This window comes from Protopterus annectens, chromosome 1.part2, assembly GCF_019279795.1.
Source record: "Protopterus annectens isolate FY-2018-M chromosome 1.part2, PAN1.0, whole genome shotgun sequence".
Classification (NCBI taxonomy): Eukaryota; Metazoa; Chordata; order Ceratodontiformes; family Protopteridae; genus Protopterus; species Protopterus annectens.
In genome coordinates this window covers 939,027,144-939,042,210 of record NC_056727.1, presented here as the reverse complement: position 1 = coordinate 939,042,210, position 15,067 = coordinate 939,027,144, and the positions used below count along the sequence as shown (strand labels likewise).

Genomic DNA, 15,067 nt, shown 5'->3' with positions numbered 1-15,067 from the left:
TCTGTTTGTTGCCTTAACTTACTGCTGGCTTGTTATCACCATCACTGCTGCCTTGGTTATTGTGACTTCTCACACTTATGGTCCTTTGCACCTATTAACAAATCTACTAACTATATATCGGTGACACTTTGTCTTTTGTAAGCCATAGACCCCCCTGTCTAAAATAGATGACCAACCAACGTGCAATCCTTCCGTATTTATTTTATTTTATTTTATTTATTTATTCATGATTAACTGGTCTTTGGAAGAGCAGGACAAACAGAAAATTTACAGAAGTTTAGACAAAAATGCTATACAAGAGTGTGACAGTTTGAACTAATACAACATATTGGAGTGACGGTTATTGCCAGTCTGACAGAACTTGGTTTTCTTAGGCAGTTTAGCATCTGCCAAATGCTCATACAGAATTAACTATTTTGTAACATGCATGATATCATCTGTAAGAAGTGTTAAGTATCTACACAGCATGGAAGCCACCCTCTATTGTACAATGATGGTCAGTGAGTACCATATATTACCATCCAGACTTCTGCAAAACATGCCAAACCACCATATGATGAGGTAATCAAGGAGTTACTTCCCAAATCATCTAAAACCAAGAAAGTAGTTATCAGAGGAAATCTACAAACTTAACATCACTACCCTCACACATAGTAAAGAGATTCAAGGTTACTGCATCTAAACCCATGTGTATGAGTGGATATGTGCTAGTAAGTGGTGACTGCACTGTCAGGCACACTGACTACATACTCACTGGCTGGACAAGGACAGCGTAACAGTTAGTTATTCCTCTGGTGTCAAGATTCATGATGTTACAAGGGCTCTTATGTCCCTCACACCTAGCAGTTATGAATTTGACATTGTGGTAGTCCATGTGGGTGCGAATTACTTGTGGCAATCAACTCTGTGGGTCATGCAGAGAGACATGCTGGACCTCACTATGAACATGTCAGACAAAGGTAAAACTCTGCTGAGGGGCATGCAGAGAGACATGCTGGACCTCACTATGAACATGTCAGACAAAGGTAAAACTCTGCTGAGGGGCATGCAGAGAGACATGCTGGACCTCACTATAAACATGTCAGACAAAGGTAAAACTGTGGCAATCAACTCTGAGGGGCATGCAGAGAGACATGCTGGACCTCACTGTGACCATGTCAGACAAAGGTAAAACTCTGCTGAGGGGCATGCAGAGAGACATGCTGGACCTCACTGCAACCATGTCAGACAAAGGTAAAACTGTGGCACTCAACTCTGAGGGGCATGCAGAGAGACATGCTGGACCTCACTGTGACCATGTCAGACAAAGGTAAAACTCTGCTGAGGGGCATGCAGAGAGACATGCTGGACCTCACTGCGACCATGTCAGACAAAGGCAAAACTGTGGCAATCAACTCTGAGGGGCATGCAGAGAAACATGCTGGACCTCACTGTGACTATGTCAGACAGAGGTAAAACTCTGCTGAGGGGCATGCAGAGAGACATGCTGGACCTCACTGTTACCATGTCAGACAAAGGTAAAACTCTGCTGAAGGGCATGCAGAGAGACATGCTGGACCTCACTGTGGCCATGTCAGACAGAGGTAAAACTCTGCTCATTAGTGGAATCATTCTTTCACACAGAATGATGGTAAATACAAAGCATAGTTAGCTAGCTTCAGCAATTGAACACATAGTTGACATCATTCTTGGGTGGGGGTACAGTATGTGTCTGCTTGGGATTAGACGACAGGCAGACTGACCTGCACCACAAAGGATGCCATGTACCTCTTGTTCTATGACTTCTGCTTACTGGCCAAAGCCCTTGTTGCCCACATAATGCCTCTTTAGGCATAGTTTGGCTACTAGTCATCCCAGGATAGCATATGAAATTACAGAACATTTCAGTTCTTACTAACTTAAAGTTGCTTTTCTCAAAGACCTCTTAATATCCAATTGCCTAATTTTGAGGCTCTCTTGCACCATGAACACATTTATGTCTGTGTCATAATTCAGTCCTGTCGTCATTGTAAATATATCACTCCCTCCTTACCTGGGTTTAACACTTACTATGCATTCATATTTAGGGAAATTTTGGGAGCATTTCTGTATTTATCTCAAAGCAGCCTACCACTATGCAGGTTCCCTGAGACACAGAGCCCTAGCTCATTGAACTTCAACTTAACCTGAACTAAACAAATTTTGAATTTGCAGTCTACTACAGGACACCCTTCCTGTCCCCATGTTGCCATAAAAGATTCCTAAATATTCTGTATGAAATACTGATAAAGATAATAATGGAATCCTGTCACGATGGGTGATAAATACGTGCACCTACAATTCAAAAGTTGGATATTTCCAAAGATTCTTTGACTTTGTAAAGGATAATCCCCTATAAAATAGTGAGTTAGCCCACTGGGTGCAAGGCATTCTATACACCCTACAATATTTCCATCCTGGATAAATCTGACTGCAAACTATTAATCATCTCCTTTAATGTCTGAAGCACCCCTCTCTCCTGCCCTCATAGTGAACAGCTCTGAGGTTTAAGGATTTCAGATGGGCAACCCTACTCAAGCTAAATGTTCACCTCTTGACATTTATTTGTCATATCACCAGTTCATATACAGCCTCAGCTGTTTACTCCCATGTAAAGATCAGTGCCCACTAGAACCAAGTATAAGAAATGTTGGCATGACTGAAAAACAAAATAAAATAAACAATACATAAATAAATAAATAACAGAAATGACTCAATTTCATGAAATCCTTAAAAAAGTCACCTCAAGCTATATTTGGTAGAATCACAACACACACACATATAGATAGATCGATAAATAGATATGTAATAGATATGTAGTATGTAAGATATAATGTATGTCTAAGGAAACAGTGGATGTAGATTTATATAAAAAGCACAGGATTATTTTCACAAGTGTAAAGAAAACCAAAATCATAGACCACTTGATTTTGCAAATCCAAACAAAATACACAATACTGTGTAGTTGTTTTTTTTATCTAAGATTTGCAGGCCACGTGGCTCCTTCAAGATGCATGCTGTCTTTAATCCAAAAGCACAGCTTTCAGCAGTGTAGGTGAGTACAACCCTATGTTATATACTACAGTTTATCCCAGACTGGGATTTCCCCATTCATGCTTTCAGGATCTTCCTTCAAATGAGCTTTTAGGTGAGGAGCTAACTTCCTGGTATCTGTTTTCAGGCAACCTCATTAAGACAACCTTGATTTTAAATTAAAAGTTTGGTATTTAACTGCTTTGAGAAAATTCCCATGCTCCATAGTACAGAACATTTAAATGTACAAGAGAGAGATTGGAAATGGCCAAAGCTGCTCTTATTTTGCAATTGTTTGCAGGTACCATTGCATCTGGGCCACCATTCTAACCAGAAATAAGAAACCAGGTAGGAAGGGAGAAGAGTGAAGTGGCATGGCCTGGAGGTAGGGAAGGCTGTGTATGTTCAGATGCAGATGAAACTGTTTGATTTCCCTGGAGTAGAATGGAGACACCACAGCTAAGTTCTTTGGGGGGGGGGGGTCTTCAGCAGGAGGAGCAAGGTCTTCGGGGGACGGCAGGGCTGCTTGAAGGGAGCATCCTTTTCAGAAGTGAGAGGATAGTCTTCAGTGTCAACCCATCCCACGTGTTCTCCCCAGAGTTTAGCCAGATACAAGTGGGGAAGAGGGTTTAGAGGAAAAACTTTGAACCGCCCCTGATGGTTGGCTAAATTATGACCCCTCCTGATCAGCCATCACTCTGGTGATGCGGAGTGAATGGCCAAATGGTCTGCAAGGTGCTAATGATCAAAAGATAGTGGGGTCAATAAGGTTTTAAAAAATCAGATGTTTAAAGTGCCAACACAGTCATGCATTAAGTCATTCTTAAGCTCTTATGTAAATGATTAAGCAGTGAATTGTTGACAGGAACATAATCAAAAGGGTCATTTTAACAAATCTAGAAACATGACTCAAGTAAGACAGCAATCCATACTTTATGAATAAGGTATTCAAGACAAACTGACTTACACACAATTTATGCTGCAGAGATTTCCACTAGTATAATACTGTGAAAGACACTCTACTGTGATTTTACTGACTGGTTGCTTTTTTTATATATTTTTTAATGCTGATAGTCGGACTCCTGGCATAGATCAGTAAGTTTAAAGCCAGTGTCTCTGTGATAGTTTTCACTGGTTGGTTTTATAACAGATGAATTAGACTTGCTAAAGACAAGGTAAATGTACATTTTGTCATAATGAAGAAGCACTGACTAGCCAATCAGATTTCTGTTCAAAGTAGCAGTTTTCAATGTCATGACATCAAACTTCTCCCCATCACATTCTGCATACTATGATTTCAAGCCATTGAATGACCGTACTGCTGTAGCTGTTTAGTCCGCTCAGACTATCCTTCCCTTTTCACCAACATTAACAGCACTAAGCAACTCATGTCATTATTCACGCAGTTCATTTTTTAAGGGAAAAAGACAAAGAATTAATTTCGAAAGGAGTCCATAGTAAAATAGAAAGAAGCATGTCTTTCACAGATGGCAGTGCCTACTTCCTGCTAGTAAGAAAAGGACAGTTTCATAATAGATTAATCTAAAGCAGACAGCTCTTTGTAAAAGGATATAAAATGGTGAGTTTGTCCAATTATCTTACTAATTTACTTGGCTTATCCCTCTGATAGGTTAACTCATTTCACCTTAGGGAGTTCCTGCCATTAGGCAGGTGTTCTTTAGTTATGCCGAGTTATATTTTAAGGATACTTTCCTTGCAGTATTAGAACTACCTTATTAATGCCGATCTTAGGCAGAGTCTGTTTATTACCTGACACCTTGGTTCAGACCTATATTTTGCAGGAGGCCAGTCGTCTAAAACACTGGGTGTGGTTTTCTTCTCTCTCTTAGTTTTTTATGTTGCAGATGGTTTATAAAAATGAAATGGGCTACACAAAAGGTAAGTTTTTCTGAGAAACCTGTTTTTCGTGCTTCTATGATATAGCACTTCACCAATGCAGAACATATATATATATATATATATATATATATATATATATATATATATATATATATATATATACTAATAGCAGCAAAGAATGACAACAATCAATGTTTTTATTTAAAGCAGTTTTATAGAGCTTACTAATCAGAGCTGTTCCTACTACTCTCACCACAAGTAAATACCATCAAATCCAGGCACAGGCAATAAAGGAAGTTATGGAAACATTTAAATTAAGGCTGATTATAAATCAGAAAAATAGTTATAACCGAGGAGCACTGTTGTCGTGCCTTTGGCATTATGTTGAACATCAAACATGAGTTTTCAATATACAAAAGCTAATTGTTTAAGCATGCATTCAGGATTGTAGATGTATTTTTGCAGTAAATATAGGAATGGGGTGTTTGTCATCTAATGCTATTGTATACAAAAACAGGATCAGTCATTTAAGAACTGACTTTATGGTCTGATAATGCGGTAGTAGGTAGTCCAAACTATGGATCCTTCATCTGGTCACCATTCAAAATGAAACATATAAAAAGGATTAAACAAATACAAAGATGTTCCCTAGACTAATGAGATTAATATTCACAGAACATACAGACAAATTGTGAGCACCTTACCTTATATGAGAGCTCCGAGAGGCCAGAGTTTAGTGTGTATGTCCCATAGACATGGTTACCTTCTTAGTCATTCGGATCTGAAAAGAATGGATGGAGACGTGTGATGAACAACACTGGGAGTGACACAACAAAGATCGAAATGCCAGAGAAATGAGAAAATACTGTTTTACTAAAACTGATCTTTAAATATGGAACACGCTTTAACAATGTAATAAAAAGGGGCTTCAACTCTGAAGAGTTTAAGAAAAATAAACTGGATGAATTAATGAACACATAAAAGAATATGGTAGTGGTGGATGTGGATTCCCTGAATCCTTGCCAGGATACATCAATGAATGAATGAATGAATGAATGAATAAATATACAAAGTGAAGTAGGTCAACAGACTATGCAGTGCAGAAACACTTTATATAACTGCACAATAAACTATCTGCTAAACAGCTTTTCATTATAGGCAATTGACACATTTACAACATTTGTAGAATTAATGTTATAGAGTAGTAGTTTGATACTAAGGTGGTGAGTATTAAAGAGTTAGCGTTACAGCATGCGGGACTGTATCCATAATTCACATGATGAGGTTAGACAGCAAGTATAAAATATGCCTATGGTATGTGTAGGAGAACTGTAAATGCTAGCCGAAGAAAGAAAATTAGGGGGTTCTGTGGGGAGGCCATCTACATTCACACATATTTGAATCCAGGCTTGTATCATTCTCATAATGTACAAAACATCCACACGTCATCTTTACATAATTTAACTGGTTTACAATACACTTTAGACTGATGCATAGTGTAGGCAATTTGGTTTATGCCTGATAACATAGTCATAACTGTTTCTTACACATGTGCTTTGCTAAACTAGGCACTGCACAATAAAAAATAAATGTCTGATCACTGTGAACAAAGCCCTAGGTAAGTTCAATAGAATTTTACAATTTGGAGTCTTTCAGTTAGAGGAGTTGAAGATCTTGAACAAAATAAAATGTTTTGATTATGAAAGAGGCTGTAAGAAATATAATGAATGTCAGAAATTACTGTGGTTGGCAATATTTCTTAATATATTTGCTCACCTGGAGCATTTTAACAAATTTTATTTTTATCAGTCTGTTTTCTTTGCCCTGTGTTCCCTTCATGTTATAACAATTTCTGAAATTGCAGTGGACCCCACATAAAGAATCTAAGGAGTTGAAGGTATGTTTTGCTTCAGAACTAGTGATCTGGCTGGTGTCTTACTCAGGGCTAAATCTTCATCTAAAGATTGTTAAAACTTTTAGCCAGAAGTTAGGCACTGCATCTGGGCCTGGGCTGCTACATTTAGGAGCTTTTCTTAACTTTATTTCGGTCATCTCTGACCATTACTTAATTTCTTACTGTTTCTTTCACTTCTAGGCATTTTGCATTTTGTTATTTTCCACAGGATCTTCATAGATATTTTTCCAAAAAAGTATCTATTTCTTCTTTTTTGGTGGTGTTTCCATTCCTTTTGCTTTGTTTCCCTATTCTTTATAAAACCTTTTTTGGGTCATCAGTGAATTGCTTATTTTGTACCTTTCCTTTATTTGTGCTGATATCTTTAGTTTATTATTTGAAATAGAGTATGAGAGATCCTGGTCTGTTCTAATACTGTACATTACATTTATCACGTCTATTTTCTAAGTATCTTTGTTAATCTATTCCCTCTTCTATACTCTTCTAACAGTGACACCCCCTGTCTTAATTGCTTTATAATTGTCTCTATTTGATATTTCCATGATGGCACTTTATTTCTTCCATTTCTTTCTCTTATTGCCATGTATTTTTGTGGTAAGACTTTATCTGTTATTAATTTAGCTGTGCATAATAGATCCTGTTTACTTCTGTTATGTCACTTGAATTTCTGTTAACAGACTTGATTTCTGTGTTCATTTGTTTTATCAGACTTCTAATATTTTGGGTCTTACTGACCTTCTGTAATCCATTTCTTTCATCAGTCTTAATATGTCTATCCATCTCTATTAAATCAAGCAACTCTTCCCTTCATTTTGTTTTCTTCTAAGCTGAGGCACATACTTTATTCTCTGTGTCCTGTGAGCATTCTACAGAAACCTCCCAGAACATCTTCATGTGACACATTCTCATCAGCTATATCTTGCATCATCTCTTGTTTTTTCATATGGGAACTCACTGGCCTGTCACTCCACATCATTGACTGCATCAATTGCCACTGTTTCCTGGTCCTTCCCTTGCTGTGCAGCTCCAACTGAATTTTTGTACTGGTTCCCTACTGAAGGCTCCAGAGTATCTTCATGTGGCAACTGATCAGATGCCTCCTTTTCCACCTGTTTCTCCCCAATCTGGGAGCTCATTATTCCATCATGATTTGATATAACCTGTGTTAGACTTTCTACACTAAATTCTTTACTTTGCAGGCATTTCATAACTTCAGCTTCTATTTGTTTAAATTCTACTTTACTAATCTTTTGTTCTATGTTCCCCTTTGTGATCTTATTCTTTTTTTATTTTTTATTTTCTTTTTGTGAGATTGTCCTTATCTGGTACCTTTGTCTGTATTTCTCTTCAAACATCTTTGGAGCTACTTTTTTGCATTGATTAGTTTGTCTTTCTACTTTGCATAAATATTGCACCATATCAGATCTCGCTTTCTTTCCCATGTCCATGATTCTCTTTTATACCTTTCAAAATACTCTAGGCTTTGTTATTTTTATTTTTGTACTTCCTTTGTCATTTCCTTCTTCAAATGTCTCAATTTTTTGTAATCTATATAATGTTTTTCATGAATATGTTGTACTAATGAACACAACTTTGTATTTGAAGTTTTTGTCAGTTTTTCATGTGCAAGTATTTTTCTTTTCTTTAATTTCTCTCTTAATCTTTTTGAATATCTTCTATCTGGAAATTCTGGGGTTCGTGCATAATTATAATAATGCATAATTTCTTTCATATCCTCAATAGTCTACTCTATCATCTTTGTGGCTCTTTTTTGGCATGTCAGTTTTTGTGTTCTTTATGGATTAGTATGTCATTGTACAATGTGGGATCTCTCACTATTTACTAATTCTCTCTATTTAGAAAATCATATGTGGTACTTGATCTGAGTTATTTAAAAGGATTTTGTTCCATTATTTGAGATGCTTGTGAGTGCTTCAGTAAGTAATCCTTACAATATGTAAAGGAACTCATACCAAGAACGCTAAACAATAGCAAACTTTTACTCAAATAGCAAAATCTGATTCATCTATTTGGACATAAAATTTTAATCTGGTGATATTTGAGGCAACAGTGATATAATTCTCTTCTCAGGTATTTTACTGCATGGTTTTGTCTGTTTATTGCAACAATGTTGACAATTATAACATTCAGGATATAGTTGATTTGGGATTTATGGTGTGTCCTCAAAACCATTCAGCTTATTTCATGAATACACAACAAAACAACTAGTTGCCAACATTTCAAGTCATATCAGTTCATGACATGTACTTGAGATTGTAAAATGTATAAGAAAAAGAAATATACACATACAATTTCCATTTTTCTGAAGGACAGGTTTCCCTACACCCTTATTAATTATCCTTACACTGAGATCATTATATAACAGAAAAGGGAGAGCCACAACAGACCATAAACATTTGTTTTAATCTTTTACTCAGATTCTAGATTCCTGAAGAAAACAAAAGATGCTTGAGAAACTTGGAACAAACATCTCACGCTATATGAAGCAAGAAACAACAAACAAGGAAATATAACTTGGTGCAGTATAATTTGATCAATTATGTTCAAATTGTTTGCAGGCATTAATTTGATGTGCAATTTATGTGGTATAATTAATGTTTAAAACTGGATATTTGTAGGGCAGATATATCACATTCTATTAGACAGGAAGAAAAAAATTGTTAGCTTTTTTAGGAATAGCATCTGTTTCTTAGCACAGAAAGACAATTTCCTCCCTTTTTGGCTTCATTGTGAAACACGTACATGTCTGTTTACCCTAATCATGTAGGATATTGATTCTATGATAAGAAAAACACAAGAGAAGATACAGGATAGTGTTTTTTGATAATGCTAAAGATTCTGAAAAAGTTGGAAATAAAGTAAACTATGACTCTATATAGGTTAGTAATTAATTACATCTGCATATTTTCATTTACTTTTACATATCTGTTTTCAACATCTACATAAAGTGTAATGTTTGTGAGCTTGCTGTTGGCAGCCTCTCATGTTGCAAAAATGTTTTTGATAATGCCATGAATTTATGGGTCTTGAATAAATCCACAAACTTTTGTTGCATTTTATCTGAAGAAAAATCATACATTTCAATTTCAAGAAAAAAAGATATTTAGTCTATAAGAAGAGAAAATTATGGATTGGATTTTCCATTGAAGTAATGCTGTAATTAGAAAAAACTTCATTTGATTATGCCTGTGTTTCTAGAATGGATATTATTGAACAGAAATATTTTCTAGAACACGTAATGGATGAATCTGGTAACATTCATTCAGGAAAGTATCAGTGCTTGGAGGCTTTACAAGTTTAATAGGTATTACACAGATGGATGGCTCAGTGGTGCAGCGGTAGTGCTATCGCCTCATAGCCAGAGGTTCTCAAGTTGAATTCTCGACTGGGGTGCCTTCTGTGTGGAGTCTGCATGTCCTCCCTGTGTTTGTATGGGTTTCTTCCAGGTGCTCCTGTTTCCTCCCACATCACAAAGACACACACCTGTAACATTTCACCCTGGGCCTCTGCTGAAAATTGGCTTTGTTCCAAGTCAGATTTTCCCAGTAAACAAATGTTTAAAAAATATATACTGTCATGTACTTCAGCACTGTAAAAGGTGTTTTTAACTTTGTTGGTGAGTAATTGTGATAAATGAGCCAGAGAGATTTTATCAAAAACTAATCAATATCATTAAGCAGGAGGTTTGGAATGGAGTCAGCAGAACAAATGAAAGTTGACTTGTGGGTTTTCAATAAGAGAGCCCTGATTGAGTGAGGTGTGTAAATTATTGACAAAGATGTTAAACAACAGGGCCCTAATATAGAACCTTGGGGAACACTGGTAGAGCTGAGGAGATAAGAAGAGAGGGAGGAGTTCCAGCTAACTACTTGTTGTCTTGTGAGGAGGAGAGTCCCATATGAGAGAGATGATTTAGAAGAACTGGATGAAAAACTGTATCAAATGCTTTTGAAAAGTCTAAAAATAGGGAAGAGACAGTTTTGCCAGAGTCTCTAGTTTTGTTGACTATGCCCATGAAAGAAATCAAAGTGGTCATTGTGTTGTAACACAGTCTAAAGTCATGTTGTCTAGGTGATACAATTTGATTATTAGTGAGAAACTCAAGAAAATAAACTTGTATACATTTCTCAAGAATCTTGGAGACAGGAGAGGCAATATCAATAGGATGGTAATTGGAGAGATCTGTGGGGTCACCTCCTTTCTGGAAGGGTAGAATAAATGTAATTTTCCAGGTTTTAGGGATGTAAGATTCAAGGATGGATCTATTTATAAGTATACTAATAGGGTTAGCAATTGCATCAGCAGCAAGTCTTAGATATTCTGTGGGCAGATCATCAGTTGCACTAGAGCCCAGTTTGAGTTTGAGGAGCAGTCTTTTTATAGTAGTAGTTGGAATGGGTTTTAGAGTAAAAGGGGGCATTAGATGGGTGGAACAATCAGTGGAATTGAGAAAGGATGGGGAGGGAAAATATTGGGTGAAGTGGGATGGTGATGATGGTGCAGTAGTAGTACAGGTTGAGCCAGAGTGATGTTGAGGGAAGTTGGTTGTGATACCTGATATAGTGTTGATAAAATGGGTGTTAAAGAGATTGGCTATCTCTGGGTGACTTTTATTAGGAAACAGAGTAGGACTGTTTTTTGTGCCCGGGTTTAGAAGTGAAGAAATGTCTGTCTAGAATTTTTTTGGGTTTTCTATTACTGGATTGACATTTTAGGCAGTATACTTTTTTGTCTTTATTTACTTGTTTTTTTTTTAACTTGTTTGTGGAGATGCCTACCATTCTGTACGTCAGACAGATTTTTGTTTTTTAGCCATTGTTTCCAGATTTTATCTCTGTTTTGCATTACTTGTTTTCTTGACTTAGTTAATCATGGGGCATAATTAGATTTTATTATTATAATATTATAATTTGATTATTAGTGAGAAACTCAAGAAAATAAACTTGTATACATTTCTCAAGAATCTTGGAGACAGGAGAGGCAATATCAATAAGACTGTAATTGGAGAGATCTGTGGGGTCACCTCCTTTCTGGAAGGATAGAATAAATGTAATTTTCCAGGTTTTAGGGATGTAGGATTCAAGGATGGATCTATTTATAAGTATACTAATAGGGTTAGCAATTGCATCAGCAGCAAGTCTTAGATATTCTGTGGGCAGATCATCAGTTGCATTAGAGCCCAGTTTGAGTTTGAGGAACAGTCTTTTTATAGTAGTAGTTGGAATGGGTTTTAGAGTAAAAGAGGGCATTAGATGGGTGGAACAATCAGTGGAATTGAGAAAGGATGGGGAGGGAAAATATTGGGTGAAGTGGGATGGTGATGATGGTGCAGTAGTAGTACAGGTTGAGCCAGAGTGATGTTGAGGGAAGTTGGTTGTGATATCTGATATAGTGTTGATAAAATGGGTGTTAAAGAGATTGGCTATCTCTGGGTGACTTTTATTAGGAAACAGAGTAGGACTGTTTTTTGTGCCCAGGATTAGAAGTGAAGAAATGTCTGTCTAGAATTTTTTTGGGGTTTTTCTATTACTGGATTGAAATTTTAGGCAGTATACTTTTTTGTCTTTGTTTACTTGTTTTTTTTTTAACTTGTTTGTGGAGATGCCTGTCATTCTGTACGTCGGACAGATTTTTGTTTTTTAGCCATTGTTTCCAGATTTTATCTCTGTTTTGCATTACTTGTTTTCTTGACTTAGTTAATCATGGGGCATAATTAGATTTTATTATTTTCATTGGGGGAGGGGTGGGTTGTAACTTTGTTTAGGGTTTCTATAAATATAATAATAAAGTAGCTGACTGCATCATCTAGGAAAATAGTTTTTAGGATATTCCAGTCCATATATTTGAGTAAGTTGATGAATGTTTAAGGTTCAAAGCTAGCCAAATTCTGTTTGTTTGTACTGATGTTCTTTTTGAAGGGAGGGTGATGTTCTGAGCATGAAAGCAGGGAGATGATCACTTAGAGTATTTGGGAGAGTACCTGGTGAGGAGATTTTGTTTGGGTCGCTGACCAGTATCCAGTCTAGGATGGAGCCTCCATTGATACCTTTACTGAATCTGGTTGGTAATGTCATTAGTTGAGTGAAGTTGAATAAGTTAATGTTAGAGGATGGGAACTTAGTGCAGAAGTTTGACTAATTAATATTAACATTACCCAGTATGATGTTTTCATTCGTAATTGCGCTAGAAATCCAAGGAAAGGGTATCTTCTAGAATAGGTATATTATTGCTTGGAGAAATATAAAGAACTACACTGTATAGTGTTTTTGAGTTATTTATTTTTAGGAATGAGATGATAATTTCAGCAGTGTAGAACTGGGGAATGGTATTGAGATGGAGGTTATATAGTATGGCCTAGGGAAGAGGAGTGTAATTCCACCTCCTTTCTTGTGCTGCTTATCAATCCTTATGGTGTTGAAACCTGGGGGGAGGAATTCAAAGTCATTTATGTTTGGTTTGAGCCAGGTCTCTGTGGCAGCAATAATGTCTGGTTGATTATGAGATGTCCAGATGTAGAAGTCTGTGATTTTGTTATGAATACTTTGGAAATTTAGTGTGACTATATTTAAGGATTTGAATGAGTTGGGTTGAGGGAACAGGTTAGTTAAATTGGGTCCTAGACTGGGTTGGATATCACCACTAAGAGGTATAGTTGAAAAATCTGAGTGTATAAATGGGTGACTGTTGGTATTTTTTAGGTCTGCTGAGGTGCATGTTGTAGGAGAGTATCTTCTTTTTCTTCTTTCATCTTTTCCAGGTCAGGGGTGACCACAGTGGAGAGTATATGGAGTTTTATAAGCAGAATTTTTACTTTGAGGAAGAGCAGTGGGTGTATAGGAAAGAAACTGGAAGATATTTTAGAGAAGCTGTTTGAGTGGGGTGCAAGAATGGATATAATTGTTGTAGGTTTAGAGGGAACAGCGATTGGGTTAAGAGTTATGAACTGAACAAGTACAAAGTGAAGTAGGAAAATATGAAAATTAAGTAATTTTTATTTATTTATTTAACATTTGTTGACTGGGAAAGTCCAACTTGGACAGAGCCTATTTTCAGCGGAGGCCCCGGGAGAAATGCTCCAGACACATGTCTTTGGAATATGGGAGGAAACTGGAGTCCCAACAGGAAACCCACATGAACACAGGGAGGACATGCAGACAGCTCACAGAAGGCTCCCCAGTTGAGAACCAAACAGCAGAGCCTCTTGCTGTGAGGTGACAATGTTAACCGCTGCACCACTGTGCTGCCCCATACATGTATAATTGCTCAAGACATTGTGGTAATGAAGTTAACAGTAATACTTGTGGAAAATAGCGTATTATAGCTATAGGGTAGTTAGGATATTGCTATAGAGTAATATGTGAGGAAAAGTGTTTGGGACTTTAAGTTGAGAAGGTGTGTGTATGAGTAGAATCAAGAATATAGTAGAGAGTGGAGGGTTTAGAAGAAGTTGGAGTTAGGAAGCAGGTAGTAGAGTAGGAGAGTTCAGGTAAAGAGATGATGTAAGAGTGAAGTGATTGGTATATTTGGTATATGTGTGTGTGGCAATGAAGTATAAGTGTAGGAATAGTGGGGGTGGGTGGGAATTGGGGGTAGGGTAGGGGAGCAGAATGAGCCCAAGTGGAGCAAGGGCGAACTGAGTGGGTTGAACCATGAGGAAGATCAGGCAGCAGAAACAAAAGCTATCAGTTACACCTCAATGCCACAGGTCAGTGCCAGCAAGTATGGCAAACAAATTGTCCATTCACTTACTACTGTAAGATTATGCTCATTTAAACTTCTAATGATTATGCTTGTTTAAACTACTTATTAGGGACTTAAATTCCCTTAAAAAAGACCTGAAAAAACAACTGTTTTGTGGTATGGGAGGAGGAGACCCAAAAATATAGTGTCCCAGTTAGTGTGCACTCCACTGTCCTACCAAGGCTGATGGATTCTAACTGATAAAACTTAAGTAATGTACAGAAATTGGGTAAGACATACACTGCAGTCACTTTAAAGAGGTGTTTGCTTGAGTTGCAGTCCTGTTGTAAGAGGGTGGAAATTCACAGGCATCCAACTCAGGCGGAGGAATACTCAATCTGAAATGTATGAGGGAACTGCAGTCACGTTAAAGAGGTAGTTGCTTGAGTTGCAATCCTGTTGTAAAAGAGTGGAAATTCACAGTCATCCAACTCAGGTGGGGGAAACACTTGTGCTGAAATGTATAGAGGGAACTGCAGT

General features: G+C 37.1%; 2 protein-coding genes across 2 annotated transcripts in view; both read right to left on the bottom strand.

Annotated features, from left to right (window-relative positions):
- Positions 1 to 5,692, bottom strand: part of LOC122792074 (gap junction beta-3 protein-like) — a 53,543-nt gene extending 47,851 nt beyond the window's left edge. The window contains exon 1 of the mRNA XM_044059878.1: positions 5,616 to 5,692. The gene's annotated coding sequence lies outside the window, so the exon portion shown is untranslated. The remainder of the gene's footprint in view (positions 1 to 5,615) is intronic.
- The window catches only part of LOC122792058 (gap junction beta-3 protein-like), a 102,027-nt gene that overhangs the window by 59,622 nt on the left and 27,338 nt on the right, over positions 1 to 15,067 (bottom strand). Inside the window, exon 2 of the mRNA XM_044059876.1 lies at positions 5,616 to 5,692. The gene's annotated coding sequence lies outside the window, so the exon portion shown is untranslated. The remainder of the gene's footprint in view (positions 1 to 5,615; positions 5,693 to 15,067) is intronic.